This window comes from Ascaphus truei, chromosome 6 (genome assembly GCF_040206685.1).
Source record: "Ascaphus truei isolate aAscTru1 chromosome 6, aAscTru1.hap1, whole genome shotgun sequence".
Lineage (NCBI taxonomy): Eukaryota > Metazoa > Chordata > Amphibia > Anura > Ascaphidae > Ascaphus > Ascaphus truei.
The window spans coordinates 129,249,851-129,273,886 of NC_134488.1; the positions used below are offsets into that span (position 1 = coordinate 129,249,851).

Below are 24,036 nucleotides of genomic sequence, written 5' to 3' on the forward strand. Positions count from 1 at the left end.
AGAGATCACCCAAGGGAGATTAAGGGACCTAGTGGTGCCCACCTGGCTACCACAGAGATTGGTCACCTGTAAGTGATTACCTACCCATAGGGGTTAGAGCAATAAAACAGCAGGCACTGAAAAGGTAAATACAGAGGGGCTGCTGCCCTTAACCTGACAGTGACATCCAGACCGGGAAAACTCTGCAGTGTTCAATCCTCAATGGTAGAGATCAGGATATGTAGAAGGAAAGGAGCACAGCATCAGTGGATCAAAAATCTCTCCCACACCTTCATTGCAATGTTACTACATCTGGAGTTGCCCTATCTATTTTTGATCCACTGATGCGGATGCTGTGCTCCTTTCCTTCTACGTATCAGGTATAGATGATGCCGTGGAGCGGTGAAATGAAAAGCAAAATACCGCGGTCCCTCAGACTAAAAGCTGCGGCTGCCTGCGGGGGGGAGGGGGGCCTTCTTCCTACTGGAACCCCCACTGTGAGATTTACAGCTGCCTGTCACGATTCTGGGAGTTCCCCCGGCAGCAGGAACATTGTGTCTGGTCACATCCTTGTGTAGCTGGAATAGTCAATATGTTCGCAGATATCCTGCATATTTTGGTATATAATTCTCCTGTGAAAGCATTGGCGCTGGTTTGCAGAGGGGAGGGCAGGGGTGGCACGATAGCATTTGGAATGGCCCCCACCCTCTCTCACACTCATTCCCCCTCTCTCAAACTCAGTCCCCTTATCTCTCACACGAAATCCCTCCTCTCACACTCAACACCCATCCTCTCACACTCAATCCTTCCTCTCTGACTCAATCCCTCTCTCTCTCACACACATAATCCTCTCTCCCGCACTCTCAATACCCCCACTCTCCATCACACACAACCCCTCACTCATCTCAAACTAAATTCCCCCTCTCATACTCAATTCCTCCTCTCATACTCAATTCCACCTCTCACACTCAATTCCCAATTCCCTCACACACACTCAATCCCCCTCTCTCTCACAATCCCTCCTCTCTTTTACACTCAATCCCCCCTCTCTCACACACACTCAATCCCCCCTCTCTTACATTCAACCCCCCCTCACATACACACTCAATCCCCCTTCTCTATTTCACACTCAATTGGCCCTCTCTCTATCATACTGAATCCCCTTTCTCTCACACACTCAATCCCCCTTCTCTATTTCACACAATCTACCCCCTCTCACTCAATGCACCCCTTACTCGCACACGCAATCCCCCTCAGACTCCTTCACCCTATTTTTTAAACACTCAATCCCACCCTCCCCTCTCAGACCATCCACCCTCTCTCTCACACTCAATTCCTCCTTTTTTTTTAAATGCAATCCCCATCTCTCTCACACTCAACCCCCACTCACACACTCAATTGCCACTCACACTCAATCCCTCTCTCTCATACTCAATCCCCCCTCAAACACAATCCCTCTATCTCTTACCCTCAATCCCCCTTCCACTCATATACTCAATCTCCCCTCTCTATCACACAATCAATCCCCTCTCTCTGACACACTCAATCTCCCTCTCTCACACAATCAATCCCCCCTCTCACAATCAATCCCTCCGCACACTCAATCCCCCCTCTGTCTTATACACTCAATCCCCCTTGTGTCTCAAAAATATTGTGCCCATTTTAGACCCGCCAGAAAAATGTTGGCCATCCCTGCGGTAGGCGTTACAAAATAACCTCCTGTGAATCTTAGGTGCTAAATATGACAAACTGAATATATTTAGTCAATGTTGACAGTAGCAGGTTTGGAAATAACACATTATAGATTGTATGGCCCTTTGAAACAACGCTTCTCTGTGACCCGCACCTCCCCACATGTCCTTACATAACCTTGCTTTTACGGTGGTAAAAATGAAACCCTTCCCTGCCAGAGGAACCTGAAACACATTTGCAAAATGAATGAAAGGATCAGCCAGCAGTGAAGCAGTTAAAGGTAAACCTGCTGCTTTTTCTCCTTATACAAAATAACGTGCTGCAATATGCAACAATAATGTGTATGACTGCAACTTGCAAAAATGTCTTGTCAATCGAGAACGAAGGCTTGAAATACATCACTGGGTCTCTCTCTGAAAAAAGGGCAGTCAGGGGTCTTATGGAGCAGCCCTTAGTAAACATGGTCCCAAATCTACGGGCTTTCGGCAGCAGTGACAGGGCTGGTGTTTTCAGGGGATTGAAGGTCTCCTGGTATTAAAAGGCTCAATGCTCTGAGCTTGCATGTATCTTTTTACTGCGGCTTAATGTCGGAGGAAGAAAGTGTACAGAACAGTAAGCCGGGCCCTCTGAATGTGTCTCTGGGATATAAACAGGAGCCAGCGCAGCAAACGTCTTTCTGGAGTGCTTGTTTATAAACTGTCTACAGTTACTTAACAGTCACTAACAAATCTCTGTGGGTGGGGGTGAGCAGTGCAGGCCAAGGATGTCTCTGTGACGGGAGTAGAGAAGGGTAGGGGGAGGAGGTGGAGAGTAAGGGGGAGGAGGTGGAGAGTAAGGGGGAGTAGAGGGAAGTGGGGGAGAAGGGAAAGTGTAGGGAGGAGGTAGGGGGAGTAATGGAGAGTCCAGGAGAGTAGGGAGGAGGTGGGGAGAGTAGGTAGGGGGAGTAATGAAGAGTAGGGGGGAGGTAGGGGGAGTAATGAAGAGTAGGAGAGAGTAGGTAGGGGGAGTAATGGAGAGTAGGTAGGGGGAGTAATGGAGAGTAGGTAGGGGGAGTAGGGGAGAGATAACGAGGGGGCCCTGAGGCAGTGAGGGTAGTGAGCACATCACTGCTACACTGAGATTACACTTATCTCTTACACACTCACCACCCTCTTGACCATTTGCAGGGCCCCCTCCTGAGGTAGTCCCTAACTATCAGTTAGCTCATTAGGGCTAGAGAGGCATATACGTCAGCCTTCTCACTAACCCTTTGCCCTTCTGCCCTATTTTAATTCGCTTTTTGTCACACGCAGCCCTTCATTCCACTGAGGCTTTATGCGCCTTATTTACTCTGAGAGTAAGTCTCTCTAATAAACCTGTTTTTATGTTCACATAATTACCTGAGCACACCTTTCACTCTCAGCTATAAGGTTCTATTAAGTGTGCCCACGTTTTCTGTGATTATGGTGATGTGAGAGCTCTCGCAGTGGGGTTCTTTGTCTCTTCTGTTGTTCATTAGGCCCGGGCCATAGATGTTTGGGGAGAGCGGAGGCGCGCTAACGCTGAGGCTCGCCTGCATCAGTTAGCGCGATTGCACGGACTGGCAGGCGAGCCAGCGTGCGCGAAGGTAGCCGGGGGGAGGTGGTTGGAGGCGGGGTCAGTGCGTCGCTGGGCCAATCGCCCGCGACGCACAGACGTCATTGCCACGGCGCCGTGACGTTGACGCTGGTGTGCTGCGATTGGAGGGTTTCAGCCGACAGCGCGCTGAAAAACAGCTTGGCGCTCGGCTGAAACCTCCAACTCGTCAGCACGCCTGCGGACGCTCGCGTGAGCCCCCTCTCAAGGCATCCTCATTGAGGATGCGGGGGCTCAGCGCGGAGCGTCTGCACGCCTCAGCACGGCTTGTCCTTCTATGGACACGGCCTTATAGTGATCACCCCAGATGCAGCGCCGATCAGACTTTTACACTTATTTAGCAGTTGCGAGGGTTTTTTCCTGCCCCACCCCCCACCCCCCGCCTCCTTTACCTGGTATATTACTTATCACAGACTGCCAGGAACTTTGCAAACTGGTTGAGATTTATTGTCATCAGCATGAACAAACAGCAACAATCAGGACAGGTTTTAGCTTCCTGTAGATCTTCAGAACTAGCACCTCACACTACCCCTTCCACGTGTAGACTGCTTCACCCACTTCCACGTGTAGGCTGCTGCACCCACTTCCACGTGTAGGCTGGCTTCACCCGCTTCCACGTGTAGGCTGGCTTCACCCGCTTCCACGTGTAGGCTGGCTTCACCCGCTTCCACGTGTAGGCTGGCTTCACCCACTTCCACGTGTAGGCTGCTTCACCCGCTTCCACGTGTAGGCTGCTTCACCCGCTTCCACGTGTAGGCTGGCTTCACCCGCTTCCACGTGTAGGCTGGCTTCACCCGCTTCCACGTGTAGGCTGGCTTCACCCGCTTCCACGTGTAGGCTGGCTTCACCCGCTTCCACGTGTCGGCTGGCTTCACCCCCTCCTACGTTAGGGTAACTGCTCCTGGTCTCCTAGCTCCAGGACCCCACGGTTAGTAATATCCCTTCATGCTCTGTGCAAGGAGAAAGGCATCCCCTGTATTCTCCTGCCTGATGATATGCATGGCTGCTCTGCTTACCTTCCCTGGGGTCTATACTCTGGCACAACTGGGCCCCACGTAACCCAGCTCACCTTCTCAGGCCTCTCTTCTCTCAGGTCCCCAGGACACACCTAATCCTAAAGGGCAGTTCCCCAATTTGTATACCCTGGGGGTGTGAACCTTTCCTTCCCTAGTCCATGGGCAAAACAAAGTGTTGCACAGCATCACCTCACTGGTCACTGGAGCTACTAGAATCTCCCTAGCTCTGAGTCATACCTCATGTGCCAGGAAGCTGCAACATTGTAGCCTAGCTCTGAGCTAGCTCTCATGCAAGACTACGGCCGCTCTTATAGCGCTGGCGACAGCAACGCGACCGATGACGTCACCCGTCGCCGTCGCCACTGCCGAAAGTTGTCATTTGATTTTTAGAGATGTCACTGGCGACAAGGCCAGTGACGTTACTAAAAGGGGCGAGCCACGCAATTTGATTGGTTTAGCGGCAGTCACATGTGGCTTACGCATTTTTGCTCACTCTGTCGCGCTTACTATAAGCTCTTGCGACGGAGTCCATGTATTTGTTTGGGAGCGAAGTCGTGTCGCCGTCGCAAAGGCACTATACGCGCAATACTCTGTTCTTCTAAATAATTATCGTTCAGTTTGTTTGCACGGCAAAATGTATTTTTATGGATGGGCAAATTATTATTCGCCAACATTTGAATTTGCTGCAAATGTGACTATTCTTAGTTAGATTCCTATTATATAAATGAGTTACATAGTATAACTTAGATAAAGGAGTTCATGTAGGTTAGTAGATGAATGTGGTTGGTTACAGATTGTTGCGATGGTCCCTTAACCATCCAGGTTCAATATGTTTTCATTAAAACACAAGCACAGAACACCTCCACATTGCACAGTATGTCTATTCAATAGGCATTGGCTAACCCAGCGATCCATGCCCCCTCTGATGTCATCACATCTGGAACTCAGAGGTACCCACGTGAGAGCTGTATCTGCCCGGGACACTGGACCACGTGGGCGCACCAGACAAGCTGCTGCATTCAGGGAAGGACAGAGTAATTGGGACTGCTGGTGTCTGCAGGTATTGTCCTCACTCATGAGCAGAGAGGGTTGACGGGTGGAGGGCTCTTGATCCTTTGCATTGAATGGACATTGATTTGTGAGCATGCAGAAGAGGTACAGAATGCAGTCCAGAGATCAGAGGGGAGAATAAAATGAAAACCTAGTTATATTTAAAACTATGCCATGCGCTTCACAGTAGTAATACATGTGGTAATCGAATAAATAACAGATAATATAAATAACAGATCATGGGAATAAGTGCTTTAGACATAAACATAACATTAAGGAAGAGTTGTCCCTGCCCCGAGGAGCTTACAATCTAATTGGTAGGTAGGGAGAACGTGTAGAGACAGTAGGAGGGAGTTCTGGTAAGTGCGTCTGCAGGGGGCCAAGCTTTATGTATCATGTGTTCAGAATATCCACAGTACTATTCGTATGCTTCTTTAAGCAAGTGTGTCTTAAGGTGGGTCTTAAAGGTGGATAGAGAGGGTGCTAGTCGGGTACTGAGGGGAAGGGCATTCCAGAGGTGTGGGGCAGTCAGTGAAAAAGGTTTAAGGCAGGAGAGGGCTTTAGATACAAAGGGGGTAGAAAGAAGACATCCTTGAGCAGAACACAAGAGTCGGGATGGTGCATAGAGAGAAATTAGGGCTGAGATGTAAGGAGGGGCAGAAGAGTGTAAAGCTTTAAAAGTGAGGAGAAGAATGGAGTGTGAGATGCGGGATTTGATCGGAAGCCAGGATAGGGATTTCAGGAGGGGAGATGCGGAGACAGATTTAGGAAAGAGTAGAGTGATTCTGGCAGCAGCATTTAGGATAGAGTGTAGGGGAGACAGGTGAGAGGCAGGAAGGCCGGACAGCAGGAGGTTACAGTAATCAAGACGGGAGAGAATGAGGGCCTGAGTTAGAGTTTTAGCAGTCGAGCAACAGAGGAAAGGATGTATCTTTGTTATATTGCGGAGGAAAAAGCGACAAGTTTTAGAAATGTTTTGAATGTGAGGGGCGAATGTGAGAGAGGACTCGAGTGTGACCCCTAGGCAGCGTGCTTGGGCTACTGGGTGAATGATTGTAGTTCCAACAGTAATGTGGAAGGAGATAGTAGGGCCAGGTTTGGGAGGAAGTATGAGGAGCTCTGTTTTAGCCATGTTGAGTTTAAGGCGACGGAGGGCCATCCAGGATGATATAGCAGAGAGACATTCAGAAACTTTGGTCTGTATAGCAGGTGTAAGGTCGGGTGTTGAAAAGTATATTTGTGTGTCGTCAGCATAGAGGTGATATTTAAACCCAAAAGATGTTATTAGGTCACCTAGAGAGAGTGTGTACAGAGAAAAGAGAAGAGGTCCCAGGACAGAGCCCTGGGGTACACCCACAGAGAGATCAATAGAGGAGGAGGAGGTGTTAGCAGAAGAGACACTGAAAGTACGATGGGAAAGGTAGGTAGTGAAAACCAGGTCTAAGTAGTTGTCATCCTTGTGGGTGCTGGCTGCAGTCCACTGTTGAAGGCCAAAAGAAGAGGTTAGAGAAAGAAAGCGGGAAGCCCAAGGGAGAGAGGGGTCATCAATGTGGCAATTGAAGTCCCCAAGGAGAAGAACAGGGGAGTCTGAGGAGAGGAAGAAAGAGAGCCTGGATTCAAAGTGAGAGAGAAAGGCAGAAGGGGGATGAGTAGAGGTAGGTGGGCGATAGATGACCGCCACATGAACAGGGAGAGGAGAGAAAATCTGGACAGTGTGAGCCTCAAAGGAGGGAAAAGCAAGAGAGGGAGGAATAGGAAGGGTTCGGTAACGACAGAGAGAGGAGAGGAGGAGCCCCACGCCTCCACCCCTGCCATCAGTGCGCGGAGTGTGGGAGAAGGAAAGGCCACCATAGGAGAGGGCAGCTTCCAGGGCAGAGTCAGACTGAGTGAGCCAGGTCTCAGTTATAGCAAATAGGAGCAGAGAGTGAGAGAGAAAGAAGTAATGCACAGAGAGGACCTTGTTAGAAAGGGAGCGAGCATTCCAAAGAGCACAGGAGAAAGGGAGAGAGGAGGGAGGGTGGCAAGGGATGGGTATGAGGTTGGAGGGGTTTACACCAGAAGGAGTAGAGGTTGCAATTGGCAGGCAAGGACGAGCGCATGTAGGAATAAGACAGGGACCAGGATTGGGAGAGATATCCCCAGAAGCAAGGAGGAGAAGCATGGATAGAAAGAGGATGTGTGAGGATGATTTGTAGGGGTGTTTTTTAGTGCAGGGGATATAGCTGTGTGGTGTCAGAGGACGCAGGTAAGAAAGGAGTTCATGTGAACAGAGAAGTGGTGAAGGAAGGTGAGATGGAGGAGAGATGGAGATATATGAATAGATTTGTGTATGTAGCACCTGTTCCCCCCTCCCACGGGAGATCTGGCCACTACATGGGTGATTCCCTTGTGCTGTAGCTCACCTGCTTGTTACAGGAGGTCGGAGTTGCTCTGTGGATGTTGTGTGGGAGCAGCAACAGGGCAGGCGTTCTCCTTCTCACGGTGCAGCGCCTCCATCCCATGAGGATCCATACTGAAAGCATGGTGGTCCCCACAGGCAATTCTCCTGCACAATGACCACACATTGCTACGGGTACAATGGCATTTTTATTTGTCAGACAGCATGGCATCATCTCCATTCCCTGGAGCAGACTCCAGGGGCTTGAGGCCCCAAGAGTCCCTCCTCAGCTCCTTTACCCTCTTGCAGGGAAAAGGATATCACACCATACCACAAAGCTCCTAACCACCACTACCAATGTGGTGGAGTGTCAGCTTTTATACCCAGGGGGAAGGGCTTGTACTCCGCCCCATAACAGGGCAGGTCCAGGTACTGACAGGCATCACACCAGATACATGTGACCCAGTCAGTACCCCCCCTGGTATGACACTCCAACTGCTGGTTTAGGTCTGCCCCTGGAAAAGCAACATAGTACCTATCCAGGCTGCAACTGCAGGCTAGGCCCTGCGCAGGAGTTTAACCCCAACACTGCCTGTTCCTATCAGGAATTATAGTGTTGAGGCCAGTGGACAGGCTATAGCCAGGGGCACTAGGCTACATATTGGTCGGTAGCGGATATTAAAATGAGATTCCTGCTTACTGCAATAGGAAGGGGACTGTGGTAGATTTATCTCACATGATAAATAGCAAAGGTCTATTATTCTACTAAAATTAAAGCCTACATCCTATCTATAGTTGTTTCATTATCATAGTTCATCATTTCCCTCAGAGGCAGAAATATCTCTAATGGTGCCTAATGAATAGCAGTAAAACAGCAGAAATGCAGCACTTTATCCTCTCTGTGTGACCTTACTTTGCTTCACTAGTTTCTTCTTCACCTACACGCTTGAGGCACGGACAATAGCACTTGTCGGTTTTATATGATTTCTTATACATTCATTTCTATGAGACAACAGCTGTGTCAATAAATCAGTTTAATAGAGAGGACTTGTTAAATCAGCCTATTATGCACATACCGAGTGACAGATTGGGTCAGGTTGTCTGTAAATAGACTTAGGGAAGGACTGGTACAAGATGCACTATGTTATCGTAGGTATTGTTGACTCTGCTATTCGACCACATGGAATAATCTATATTTCTACCAGCACAATAACAACTCAAGGTCAAGTGTGAGGGTAAAATGATCTGGATGGGCCTAATAGACTACTTTATCTGGTTAAACAATGTCCACATTTGTGGCAGTGTTGATATTGTTCATACTGTACACGTAGTTACTCTACCGAGTGTCAAATCATTTAAGGGGAACATTTTAATTATTAAAATGGTATAACTGTATTCCTGTCACTTATTACTGTATGTCTGTGTGGGTCAACCTAAATTGTATCAAACGTTTGTCAATGCAGAACTACACTCTCTTTTTCTCAATCTCTCCCTCTCTCCCTCTTTCTGTGTCTCTTCTCTCTCTGTGTGTGTCTCTCCCTCTCTCTGTGTCTGTGTCTTTCTCCCACTCTCCCTCTCTCCCACTCTCCCTCTCTCTCTCTGTGTCTCTCCCTCTCTCTCTCTCTGTCTATCCCTCTTTCTGTGTCTCTCCCTCTCTGTGTGTCTCTCTGTGTCTCTCTCCTTCTCTCTTCCTCTGTCTCTCTCTGTCTCTCCCTCTCTCTGTGTCTCTTCCTCGCTGTGTCTCTCCCTCTCTGTTTCTGCATCTCTTCCCTCTCTCCTTCTCTCTTCCTCTGTCTCCCTCTGTGTCTCTCTCTCTGTGTCTCTCTCCCTCTCTGTTTCTGTCTCTCTCCTTCTCTCTTCCTCTGTCTCCCTCTCTCTGTGTCTCTCTCCCTCTCTGTTTCTGTCTCTCTCCTTCTCTCTTCCTCTGTCTCCCTCTGTGTCTCGCCCTACAGTATTTCAGGGTCTGCATGGGACTAATACCAGAATCAGATATGACAAATAAAGTAGTGGTATTTGCCAACAATAACCTTAACATTGCTAAGTGAATCTGGGATGGATATGATTGGCTATAATGAGCTAATTTGCATGACATTTACAATAAAGAGTGTTACAAATAACGCCATGCAGGCCATGCATTAACTTTGATTAACATAATGTTACATATGATTTTTGTGAATCTACGCCTAGTTGTTCTATGCGCGTCTATGGTACCACTTAATCTATTTTGGGACCTGCTAAAAAAATAATCAATGTATTGAGCAGATTGTAATGATCCAATTTACTATTCTGTGTTTTTATATCAATTGGACTGAATGTAAATCCCTGAGCAGTTTGGCGAACATCACTGGGAACATTGCTATGAATGAGTGGTTAGGTGTTCGTTGCTAACTCCTCTTGTGCCTCCATGGGTCTAAGGGGCCTATGCAGAGAGCAGCGCTATTTCAAAATTCGCCATTTTTTGGAGAAAATCGCGCAGAAAACAGCAGAAAATGGCGAGTTACGAAAAACGCGCCAATTTTTCTTTTCTATTTCTAAAACTCGCCTCGCGGCTGGCGAGAACCTCCATCTCGCCAGTTTTAAAAATATCCTAATGCAGAGAGGCGCGAACGGCATCTAGCGGCTGTTCGCGCCAATAAAATGGCGCGATTGTCTCCTTTTTGCCTCGCCAGAAAAAATTGGCATGAAGCTGCCGCTCGCGGCCATAGCAAAGGGAAAAAAAAGGCGCGAATTTTTTTTTACACATTTCTGAAGCGCGCATCTCGCCAATTTAAACTCGCCACACGCATTCATGTTAAACATAGCAGAATTCGCACATTTCTGCATATGGAGAATAAAACTCTCCAAAAAAGCTACTTTTTAATAAACTCGCCAATTTTAAAATTCGCTGCTCTCTGCATAGGCCCCTAAATCTGTTTGGACTGTAGGAGCCGATATGGGATTCTAAAACATGCGGGCTTTCTGAAAAGCTTGCAGCCTTGTTTGTGTCAATTTCATTGGTGGTTATACGGTAATAAACAGGGATTCATTATTAAAGGCCCCCGGAAAGCAAATTAAAGTGAAAATATAAGGCCTCGTGCGGTCCCCCAGCATTTAATTTAAATGCCTGGGGGGAGAGCGCGGGGGATCTTTATTACTGCTGAACCCCAATAAAATCTAGCTTCCCCCAGTTTGTACAGTACACCACTGCTCTATATAACAGATTCACAAATATTTATTACTTGCAGTTCTGGGCCTGTGCAGCTTGCTCCAGTTCCTAAACTGGATGTGAGGATTCATTCATGCACAGTATGTCCGGTCAGAGCAGAGTGTGTTTAATCCTTTACCTACAGTTTTTAAATTGTGGACCTCCATCGTGTCTCTCACAACAGCATGTGGGGGCCCCCTCTGCTAGAACAAAACCAATGCGCATTTCGCATCCTCACTGGTTGTGTTACCAACACGATGACACTTAATGTCATGCAATTGTAATAATCATTTTTACTGTTCAATACATTTGCACTTTTTTTTATATCAGAATGAATAAATATTTACTGAATAAAAAATGTGGGGGTATAATAAAATAATATTCGGATATAGGAACTATTTTTGTTAGATAATGCATGACCACTTCTAGTCCCTTCTTTTGCTATCTTTGTTGGTATAAGACTTAAGCATCAGCTTTTTAGTATCAAATAAATCTCAATGATTTCTGAAAAATTTATTTCCTTGCTACTGTATATGAGATGCCGATTTTTGCACCAGTTTCACAGCCTGGAAGCTTTGATAAGAAGCAGCACAGTACTTTACTGCAGCTATAAACTAACCTTCTCACCTACTGCACCGACACACTTTATTCGAGCAAATACCCGGTATGTACCTGGCAGATACCTGGAATGCGCCGCTCCTCACCTCTGACAAGCCCCGTTGCGTTTGCCTTCCCAGCCTGGGTTCATGCCTGGCTGACGGGCGGCTGATCTGTTAAATGATAATGATTAGGATTTAATAGGCTGCAATGCTTCGCGTGTCTACCAGATGGCATAAATTCATGAATTGTAATGCAGTATATATATATATATACTGTGCAGTATTGCAGCCAGCGGGAATAAAATGCTTCAATCCCTGCCTGGAAAATAACCCAATATACTCGGGCAGAAAACAGTCACAAACCTCAATACACCCGGGTATACCCGAATTCGTGGGACTAGCCGAGCTCGAATAAAGTGTGTCGCCAGTGTACTTACTAACTTGCAGCTGGCATTGCAGAACGGGGTTCCAGGTTTCCAGGGTTCCAGGTTTTTTCAGCTAGAATTTTCTGAGAGAGATTGCAATGTTTTTATTATTTGCTGACAGATTGCAGTGCATTGCATAAGGGTAACCGAGATTTGTGTGCAAACTCAAGTGTCCTGATGCTGATATGGACCGATCTTCATGTAATTCTGCAGACAATGCCTGTTTGTTGCAATATTAACTTAAAACAACCAAAAGAGTACTGGTAAAAATATTTTACTTGTCCCCCCCGATTTGTAAATGGCAGGGGAGGCAGAGCTTAAAACATTGTCTTCAATAAAGAAATATCAAAGCATCAGATTTTAGAAATAACAAAGCCTGTTGTTCAATAGTCATTAATCTAATTATATTGATAATAAAACTCAATATTGAATTTTTGTTTGTAGTTTTGATAAATAGTAGAGTTGCCTCAGTGTCAGATTTCTTATGATTTTGTGTCCATTTTTTTTCAGTGATATAATTTTTTTTACCTAAAACATTAAAATCTGACACCAGTTGACAACTATTGATACCTGATGAAGGGTAAAGCAGACACTAGAAACATTGTATCTTTCCACGCTACTAAATTATAAATAAAATCCTTAACAATAGATTTACTATATGCAGAGCATCTCCGGGGTGTGTGGTTTCCAACATCTCCTGCTCTGTTTTGCAATGAGATGCCAACTGGCGTACCCCATCACCAGGATTAACAAGCACCTCCTGCCAAACTGGATGCTTACATACCATTCCAAGTAACGCGTGCTTGGAAATGATTTGCACGTTAATAGTTTGTAACCCAACATTATGTCATTTTTATACAAGTCATTGAAATGTGACAGTGGTTGATAACTGTTTCTTATATAAACTCAAACACGAGAAGGAGGGTGTAAATTATATTTATGTCTGTTTAGCAGCGGCATGATTGCTTTCTCTATTTTTATGTGTCATACTGTATGTTTTTGTGTCATTATTAAATTATTTTGCATTATCACTAATTTTGCTTTTTTCCTTTGTATTCCCTCCTGCGCCCTTTTTTGTGTTTTATGCTCTGTCAGTGTATACAGGTATATATACTGCCAGGGGATGGGGGTGGTGGGGGGATAGGGGTGTTACACATATATCATCAAGTGGAGAAGGGGGTCATCGGGAAGCGCATACCATCTTAAAACAAAAGACAAATGCTTATGGTGCAATAAAGTAAAGTCAATGCTGTGATGTTAAACTGCTAGCTTGAATGAATGTACAGAATACTCACAAACGTGAGATAGATACTGGCACATAAAGGTATCTTTAAGGGGTGGCTGTAATCCGTGCAAACGGGATATCACCAGACCGATAGTCTCCACACAGGACCTTAAGGTAAGACGATACTGGACATAGTGTAGACTGTATAACACATTTAATACGAGATAAAAACAAATCCAATCAACTCACATGATGTGTGTAATAAAAAAGCATTTAGATCACGCATGGATCTCTGCAACCACTGCAACTGGATGGGACTTCTCTTGGGTTTCCCTCTATGCTAGCGTGCGTTCCACGAATGCGTGTCACCGGCAGCCGAAAGTGATGACATCTGCATCCAGAGGTTCCGGTTGGGGCGAACAGCGTCACTCTACGCGTTTCACCTTTCGGTTTCTTCAGGAGTGACGTTGTATAAGATGTGGGGAGCTTATATAGTGTAAGCTCATCTCTCATAGGTGTATATATAACAGGGATAGTATGGTACATGTTTAGCTGTGATCGCCAAGGCAGATTGGATAATGGGCCAAATTAGTATAATAAGGCACCATAGGTGATAGACAATAGCAATATTTAAAACACAAATTACATATATAGTGTTAGTCTTCTACATCAGACATATGTAGAATTCAAAAAGGTTATCACAGCAAGAGAAACATCTAATCACACTAGATAAAGAAATAGAAGATCTCAGATTAGAATTAGGTTCTCTTGAGAACATCAAAGACTATACTGAGAGAGATGCCAGATGCAGAAAAACATTGATGTCTTTAAAAAAGAGGTAATTGAAATTAAATTGCAGAAATTCAGGAGAGATCAGGATGACTATGCAAAAGGCATTGAGAGGACGTGGAACAAGGGTTCCAAAAATGGTCGCAAATCTCAGCCTAGTCCTGATCCTCCTGAAAAACACCCTGTATCTACCTCTGATATGGACACTTCGTACAGAGGGAAATTTACTGACAATTACCCGAAAAATCATGCTGGCTTCTTACCCCAGATTTTACTTAAAAAAGTGGAAATAAAAAATCCACAAGTGGGGGGTAAAGCTAAGGAAAAAACCAAACATTTAGAGATAAATGACATCATTAATACCTCAGAGAAGGAAAATGTGAAAATTGGACAACAGAAAGAGCAGACAACTTTTTTAGCACCCAGGGGGTGTATGAGTTCACGGGAGACCAAGAACCCATCTCACCCCCTAATGACTCCCAGCACCAGCACAAAACCAAGAAACAAAAGACGCATGTCAGAGGGAGACGAGGGGGTAGAACACGGAAAAACAAGAAAACTTTATTAACTTCATTAAATAAAAATATTTTTAATATCAGTAAGAAAACTCTCACAGCCAGTCAAAATAAAGTTATTAGCAAGGGACTCACTTTTGCCCCTACCATTGGACCTAACAAATTTGGTCTTTATGTTGATGCACATAGATTCCTAAGGTCACTCACTCTAAAGAGATTTTTTATGAGCAAAGAAGCAGAAACCAGAAATTGGAATGAGACAGATAACAATAGTACAGATAGCCCTATAACTCCAGAACTGAGAAGTCCAGAATATGTACACTCTAAATTTAGACCAAAATCTCAGTTTTTCCCTAAATTTGCCAAGGGAAACCATCTGGAAGTTTTCTTTCCATTAGTGACCAAAGATTTAGAAGCCCTTTCATATAAAAAGAGTGGAGAACATACTAACCTCACAAAAGATGAAAAAATAGCGCTAGAAGAATTGTCATTGGATACAACAATTGTAATAAAACCAGCAGACAAGGGAGGAGGTGTAGTGATCATGGACCACAGCTACTACATGCTGGAGGCCAATAGAATCCTGGGTGACACTAATACATATCAAAAACTTAAAAATAACCCCACAACCTATTACAAAAAAGAATTACAATCTCTGTTGGAGGATGGGAGAAGACGGGGAATATTGGAAGAACATGAATTCAAATTCCTAAATGTAGAGGATCCAATATTCCCCGTATTCTATTTCTTACCTAAGATACATAAAGATCTTACGCATCCCCCCGGAAGACCAATAATCTCCGGTATAGGATCTCTGACGGCGAATGTATCAGAATTTGTGGATAGTTATCTACAAGATATTGTGAAAAAACAGAGATCATATCTAAAGGATACCACAGATGTAATTCTACTGTTAAATGACATCCAATGGCAAAACAATTACATATTGGTCACCACTGACGTGACAGCCCTGTATACATCAATCAAACATGTGGATGGATGCAGAGCTGTGAGGCTATTTCTGGAAAAAGAGGGAAATATTCCCAACATACAAATAGAATTTTTAATCAAATGTATCGAATTTGTCCTAAATAAGAACTTCTTCTGGTTCTGTGATGATTTCTTTTTACAACTGTGTGGGACCGCCATGGGGACCAAATTTGCGCCCAGTTACGCCAATCTCCTTATGGCAATGTGGGAAGACCAATACATATGGTCTTGGATGGGTCTGGACGCAAATTTGGTCACATGGCGGAGATATATAGATGACATCCTCTTTGTGTGGAAAGGTACGATAGAGGATCTCAATATGTTTCTTCTGTACCTAAATAACAATGAACTCAACCTAAGGTTTACATCTACCTTTAGTGCCTCTTCCGTGAACTTCCTTGACCTAACCATTTATTTAGAGGACAATATCATCAAAACTAAAAATTATTTTAAAGATGTGGATGCTAATAATTACATCCTACAGTCCAGCTGCCATCTCAATAGGTGGATTACAAATATTCCATATGGCCAATATCGACGTCTTAAACGCAATTGTTCAGATAACAATGTGTTTAAAGAACAGTCGGAGATATTATCAAGGAAGTTCAGGGAAAGACGATATAAAGAGGATGTCGTCAAAAATGCTTTAGAAAAAACTGTAAAAACATCAAGGGAATCAATGTTGAAACCTTCAGTTAAAAACCCACCCTGTAACAGTGTTCATGTGCCATTCATTACACAATACAACAGGGATGCATATAAAATCAATAACATCCTTAACTCACACTGGTCTATATTGAAGAACGATCCCATTATTGGAAAACATCTACCAGATAGAGTTAAAATGTTGTATAGAAAGGCTCCTAACATTAAAAAATTTGTGGCCCCGAGTGCCCTACGAAGACAAAATGAATCTAAATACACTGGCTGGTTAAATCCCTTGAAAGGATTTTTTAGTTGTAAAATGTGCACTGCTTGCCATTATAGTTGTAAAACAACCACTAGTTTCAAATCGCACGCTACACATAAAACCTACAATATAAAACAGCATCTTAATTGTAGATCAAATTATGTGGTATATCTCATTGAGTGCGAGTGCGGTCTTCAGTACATAGGGAAAACTATCCGCCCCCTAAAGACACGCATTTTAGAACATATTGGCAACATTAAAAAGAAACTCACAACACATAGCGTTTCTAACCATTTTTTATTAGTGCACAACTCAGACCCCAAGGGGTTAACTTTTAAAGCAATTGAGCAAGTCATGTCACACTGGAGGGGAGGCAATAGACATTCAGCTCTCCTTAAGAGAGAATCATTCTGGATGTATGAGTTGCAAACAATGTCCCCCTCTGGTCTGAACCTGGAATTTGACATCAAACCATTTCTATAACATGTTAACCTAACTGTAATATGTCAACCTATGAATTTTATTCTTTATGCATTTTAACGTTTCGTTTCTATCTCCCCGATAGACACCATCCACCACTATGTTCTTTGATGTGTGATATTATAGATCCCGTTTCAGTTCAACTTCACTAATTAAATTGATTCTTAATGAGTTTTTAAGTGAGCTTTTAATAAGATTTTAATAAATTGTAATAGTGATATCTTTTTGAATTCTACATATGTCTGATGTAGAAGACTAACACTATATATGTAATTTGTGTTTTAAATATTGCTATTGTCTATCACCTATGGTGCCTTATTATACTAATTTGGCCCATTATCCAATCTGCCTTGGCGATCACAGCTAAACATGTACCATACTATCCCTGTTATATATACACCTATGAGAGATGAGCTTACACTATATAAGCTCCCCAGATCTTATACAACGTCACTCCTGAAGAAACCGAAAGGTGAAACGCGTAGAGTGACGCTGTTCGCCCCAACCGGAACCTCTGGATGCGGATGTCGTCACTTCCGGCTGCCGGTGACACGCAGTCATGGAACGCACACTAGCACAGAGGGAAACCCAAGAGAAGTCCCATCCAGTTGCAGTGGTTGCAGAGATCCATGCGTGATCTAAATGCTTTTTTATTACACACATCATGTGAGTTGATTGGATTTGTTTTTATCTCGTATTAAATGTGTTATACAGTCTACACTATGTCCAGTATCGTCTTACCTTAAGGTCCTGTGTGGAGACTATCGGTCTGGTGATATCCCGTTTGCACGGATTACAGCCACCCCTTAAAGATACCTTTATGTGCCAGTATCTATCTCACGTTTGTGAGTATTCTGTACATTCATTCAAGCTAGCAGTTTAACATCACAGCATTGACTTTACTTTATTGCACCATAAGCATTTGTCTTTTGTTTTAACATGGTATGCGCTTCCCGATGACCCCCTTCTCCACTTGCCACAAGGATTGAGAAAGCAATCCTACACCGGGTTACAGCTGCATCCGCCGTTTGTATAAGTATCACTATTTATTATATTATGTGTTTCACTGGTCTGCTTTAAGTAACACTATATATATGAGCGCCACACTTGGTATACCTCCCCCTTCACATATACATATATCATCAAACCAGTTGAGGACACAGATAGCACAGGGCATAACTAAGCAGTAAGTGGGAAATTGGATCTCACCAGAAGAGTGCTTTGCATTAAGCACGTGAGACCTCATATTCTGAACCAGCGGCCTATCTGGGGAAAATCTATGGCATTTGGTAAAGTATAGGTTTTCTTTTATGTTTTACCCTTTTATTTTAAGAAGCTGTTCTGCATTTTATTCTAAGTGTATGTTTTTCATAATCCTTTGTCTGTAACCTAAGCACTGTATTTTTATATATATATTAAAACATTTAATACTTCATGCGTCGGGCTCTGAATGAACTGGCGCACGCTCTGGAGAGAGTAATTTACATATTCGGACTCATGTTCCTACAACTGATTTTGGTGTGTTAAGTGCATAGTTTTTCTATAATAAACAGGGACCTAGCAAATATTAATCTGACATCTCTCATCATATTTGCATACCCTCAGGTGGTGGCAGTGGATAGATAGGATTTGTAATTGAGTAAGGGTTAATATTAACTCACTGGTTCCTGGCGGGGGAGAAAGGGGGGTTTGCTAGAGAAGCCGTGTGTATTAACCCTGGTTGCATGTCTATGTCACGTGCTCACTTGTGTGCTGTTCGTGGCGGCGGTATATTGGGACGGATTGAGGAGAGAGAGAACTCATTTGAGGGACCTTTGCGGAGATGAAGAGTGAGGCAGCTTGTGGTTGTGTATTGATCCTTGATCCTGTAGCGGAGATATTGCCCTTTTGACAGACCCTTGCGGAGGTGAAAAGTGGGAGCGCTGGCGGGCATGAATATTAACCCTTGTCCCATATGCAGGTCGCGGGCTAGCTGGGTGCCGTATGTGACACTGACAAACAGAAAAAAAATGTGAAAAATTGCTTGATAGTTTGCTGCTTTCAGATGCTGGATGAACATGCCTAAGTAAGGAATACTTAATACATAGATTCCTGGGCACCACACTTATTTGTGATATTTTCTTTTCTTGTTAAATGGTTTAATAGAACGTTTACTGTGAAATAGAGGTCCCCTGTTTCCATTAGTGCTGCTCAGTGTGTCCCTGAACATATTCTGTCCCACATAGAGCTAGCGGGTACAGCTAAGTCCCAGATCCCCACAGCTCTGCTATAGACTGAACAAGGCAGTTACTTAAGTTAATCCATCGTTATGTGCTATCAGGGATCTTTAAAGAGCTGTTTTTGGCCGGAGAGGGCGTTGCATGAACTATAACGGACATTAGTGCTAATGATATGCTAATGAGGCATTCTCACTAACAACACATATGCTCAGAGGTCTGTTAAAGCTAACGTAGGGATTTAACAAGACATTACATTAGGTCAGAGCTAAACTTGGCATTTCTCAAATCCAGGCCCTAAAATAGCTCTTTTACAGGGTGTGGGGTTAGTGTAAGATCACAGAGGTATTATTTATCTATTATATTGCTATTTATAGGGTTCTTTCCACTCCTATTTTCTCTCTTTTACTTTAATTAAACACCTATTCAGGGTCTGGATGGGAATAATGTAGTGTTGTCATGGCGATATGGTATTGTGTGACGTCATATTGTCATGGCGATGCACATCATGTGACAGCATTGTCATGTAAATCCCGCATCTCACACTCCATTCTTCTCCTCACTTTTAAAGCTCTAAACTCTTCTGCCCCTCCTTACATCTCAGCCCTAATTTCTCGCTATGCACCATCCCGACTCTTGTGTTCTGCTCAAGGATGTCTTCTTTCTACCCCCTTTGTATCTAAAGCCCTCTCCCGCCTTAGACCTTTTTCATTGACTGCCCCACACCTCTGGAATGCCCTTCCCCTCAGTACCCGACTTGCACCCTCTCTATCCACCTTTAAGACCCACCTTAAGACACACTTGCTTAAAGAAGCATATGAATAGCACTGTGGATATTCTGAACACATGATACATAAAGCTTGGCCCCCTGCAGACGCACTTACCAGAACTCCCTCCTACTGTCTCTGTACGTTCTCCCTACCTACCAATTAGACTGTAAGCTCCTCGGGGCAGGGACACCTCTTCCTTAATGTTACTTTTATGTCTGAAGCACTTATTCCCATGATCTGTTATTTATATTATCTGTTATTTATTTGATTACCACATGTATTACTACTGTGAAGCGCTATGTACATTAATGGCGCTATATAAATAAAGACATACAATACAATACAATACAATGGCAAAATGTCATCACATGGTAGAAGAAGAACATGCCGGCACTTACAGAGGCCCCGCTCTCTCCACCGGCCGCGGTTAATTTAACCACCACAACATTAAAATGATTGCAGTAGTTGAGCTGGGGAAGGGGGTGTTGTGATGTCTCGGAAGCTCCGGGGCGTTGGGGCTTCTCCGTCAGCGCCGGGACTCCTCCGTCAGCGCCGGGACTCTGTAAGCGCCGGGACTCTATAAGTGTGCTCGCCATCAAGCCGGACCTTGCTAATGAGATTACGACTGTTGTTTTTGCACATAGTTAGCTTTGTGGATTCGCGTTTAACCTCAGGGAACATAACGTCTGCTACTCATTTTGATAACAAGACGTTATGAGCCCCGATGTAACCCAGCTCTGTGGATCTGAGGCACAATATGAGCACATTTCGATGTTCGGCTTACACATACAGCCGCAGCCCCTTTTATTCTCTGACATCTCCGAATTTTTTCGGGGATTTTTTCCGAATGCCACGCACTTCACCGCGTTCATGCCGCATTCATGTTGCATTCATGCCGGCGTCACCCGCGGTTGATGTGTTTATTGATAATGGTTCGGATTTAATTGATTGAAATTCTTCGCGTATCCTCCAGGTGGCAGATATTCATATACCAAAGCTTGCATGTACTAAAGCGATTTCCAGCCTCATCGGCTGTCAACTACAGGTGTAGTAGTCCCGCTGTCACCTGTCAACTATGTGTATGATCGAGAATACGGGACTGGCAGGGGCTCGGCACCAGCAGATTGGCAAAGTCTATGGTGAGTAATGTTGCCGTATTTTATTCTGTTTTGAAATATCAATATCAATGCACAGTCAAGCTATTCTCCTGTAAGCAAGATCATTGGCTGAGCAGCTTCTACAGTAGATACTGAACAATTGGTGGAAAGCTAGGCGCATGCGCATTGGAACCTTCTTGAAACGCATATGTGTGTCATCACATCGACAGAAGGCGCATGCGCATGTGAACAGGAGACGCCCGCCGAGAAAATGATTGCTGGGACTGACTGCGGGAACTTCTTTAGGGGACTGCCTGACCATTACAGTAAAACTTTTACTTTTGTTTTTCCTCAGAAAAGAAAACTTTGTCATCTCATGTGGAAAATGGTACATGGAGGGATTTCGATGGATAATATCGCTTTGTGTAACAATGCCTGCACATTGCTGAATCGGATTTAAAAAAAACCCGTACCGGAGTCAACAGTTTAGTGGCCGTTGCTATTGATTAGGATAGAATACTGTAACTGAGAGCTTCATAGAAAACCTGAAACAGTATGCTGTTGGTGTAAGACCGTATACAATACTTTTTTATATATATTTATACTGTATAATAAACCCGAAAAATAAAAAGTATGCATTTATTCTAAATGTATTCCAGTACATATGTGTATTCTACTACCCGTACAGCATGTATTGTTTTAATACTATTGTGATGTACAGTACTAAGCATGCCTACAGTATACGGTACAGTATGCCAGGACAGTACTGTACTGTATGTTCTAGAAACACTGTATTTTGTTACAGTATAAAAGGAGACAATGGAACAATTTAAAACAAATCAACATTTTCTTTTATTGGTGGAGTAAGTACAAAAAGTGTACAGCAACAACAATATGGTGTTAGTAAAAAACATTTCTTTATTAATACAAGTTCAAACACGCAACATCTCCTTTATTAAAGTACAGAAAGTCAAAACATTTACAGTAGGATGGTGTACAGTACAGTAAGTCAGGCCTGCACAACTCCAGTCCTCTAGGGCCGCAAACAGGCCCGATTTTCAGGATATCCTGAAAACCGGGCCTGTTTGCGGCCCTCGAGGACTGGAGTTGTGCAGGTCTTGTGTAAGTAAAAACATTTCTTTATTAATACAAGTTAAAACAAGCAACAAGTCAAAAAATAAACAACATTTGAACAGTCACGCAAATTCGATCCCCACCAGATTGTCCTTCCAGGGCTGATGCCTTGTATGATGCAAAATGCCATTAAAGGCGTCTCTCACGATTTTCATTACAGGATCTGTAATTGAAAAATAGCGTCGCAATTCCTCCACAATAATCCTTCTTAAATTTTCAGGAAGCGCCCTTTTTTCGCGATTTCCTTTGTAGTTTACATTGTTGGCCCACCCGCAGTACACCAAGTAGGACACGTGGTGCTTGAAAATTAACATGGCATACTTCTGGGGTAAACCAGCACTCATCACACTATACTTCTCCCTGTGTGGATTGGGCAACTCGCGCAGGATGATGTTGGGCACTGTATCGATGCAAGCTTATGTGGATTGGATTCTTGAAGTGGGTGTTCTTCTGTGAGCGGGTGTGCTTGTGGCGGTGGGCGAGGGTATGTTGTCTGGGAGGATGCTTTCCTCCTGTCTTGGTCGCCATGTTGTCTCCTGGCGTGGTCTTGACGGGGTTGTCATGTCATCAACGGCATACATGTACACATATTCTTCTGGTGGAGGGGGTGCGCTTGGTGATGGAAGGCGGTCGAAGGTCCCATTCATCCCATTCATGACACCCTCCTGCTCTGGCGTCGGAGATACAGGGGCATGATCTCCGAGCAATTTATGTATCCCCGCTATGTCAGTCTCTATCTTCTCCATCCGTTGATCCATCTTCTCCATCCGTTGATCCATCTTCTCCATTCGTTGATCCATATTCTCCATCCGTTGATCCATCTTCTCCATCCGTTGATCCATATTTAGCATGGTCTCTAAAAGAAGATCTATCTTTACCAGCATAGTAGAGTTCCCGGGGATATCCACACTTAACCCATTCAGCATGCGGTCTAACGAGCTGGATCTTGTGCATGGGGTGCTGTGGACATCTGGGTGGATGGGTGCTACAGATGATGAGATGGGTTCCCTGGAGAGAAGCGGCAGCGTCGTCGAAGAAGGATGGAGGAGGTGACCTGTGGATTTCCGGGATAGAAGCGGCAGCGTTGTCGATGAGGGATGTAGAAAGCGACCTGTGGATTTCCGGGAGAGAAGCGGCAGAGTCGTCTAAGCGTAATGGAGAAAGTGACTTGTGAATTTCCGGGAGACTAGCGGCAGCGTCGTTGAAGAGTAGTGGAGAAGATGGGCTGTGGGTTTCCGGGAGAGCAGTGGCAGCGTCGTGGACGAGTAGTGGAGAAGATGGGCTGTGGATTTCCGGGAGAGCAGCGGCATAGTCGTCGAAGCGTAATCGAGGAAGTGGCCTTCAGGTTCGATGGGTTGGCTGCCATTTGTTTTGCCTTGAGTGTACATCACCGAATTTCTTCTTGACATACTGCACCGACACACTTTATTCGAGCAAATACCCAGTATGTACCTGGCAGATACCTGGAATGCGCCGCTCCTCACCTCTGACAAGCCCCGTTGCGTTTGCCTTCCCAGCCTGGGTTCATGCCTGGCTGACGGGCGGCTGATCTGTTAAATGATAATGATTAGGATTTAATAGGCTGCAATGCTTCGCGTGTCTACCAGATGGCATAAATTCATGAATTGTAATGCAGTATATATATATATACTGTGCAGTATTGCAGCCAGCGGGAATAAAATGCTTCAATCCCTGCCTGGAAAATAACCCAATATACTCGGGCAGAAAACAGTCACAAACCTCAATACACCCGGGTATACCCGAATTCGTGGGACTAGCCGAGCTCGAATAAAGTGTGTCGCCAGTGTAATAAGGCTTACGTGTATTAAAACCCTTAGCCTTTGGGGTCAGCAGAAGGTTTTCTATATTAGCCTTAGCCTTTCACTTTGGACTTGGCTTGGAAATGGCACCTGCCTTTCGCTTTTTCTGCGTGACAGGCATGGCAGAGGCGAGTGGGTTCCTGCATCCGTACAA

General features: G+C 44.4%; 1 protein-coding gene across 2 annotated transcripts in view; it reads left to right on the forward strand.

Moving 5' to 3' along the window:
• Nucleotides 1–24,036, forward strand: part of LOC142497896 (free fatty acid receptor 2-like) — a 59,269-nt gene that overhangs the window by 17,591 nt on the left and 17,642 nt on the right. Inside the window, exon 1 of one of the 2 annotated variants that reach the window (XM_075606307.1) lies at nt 17,981–18,134. The exons of the other annotated variant lie outside the window; for it this stretch is intronic. The gene's annotated coding sequence lies outside the window, so the exon portion shown is untranslated. Of the gene's footprint in view, nt 1–17,980; nt 18,135–24,036 lie in introns of those variants that run through there. 2 annotated transcript variants of the gene reach the window in all.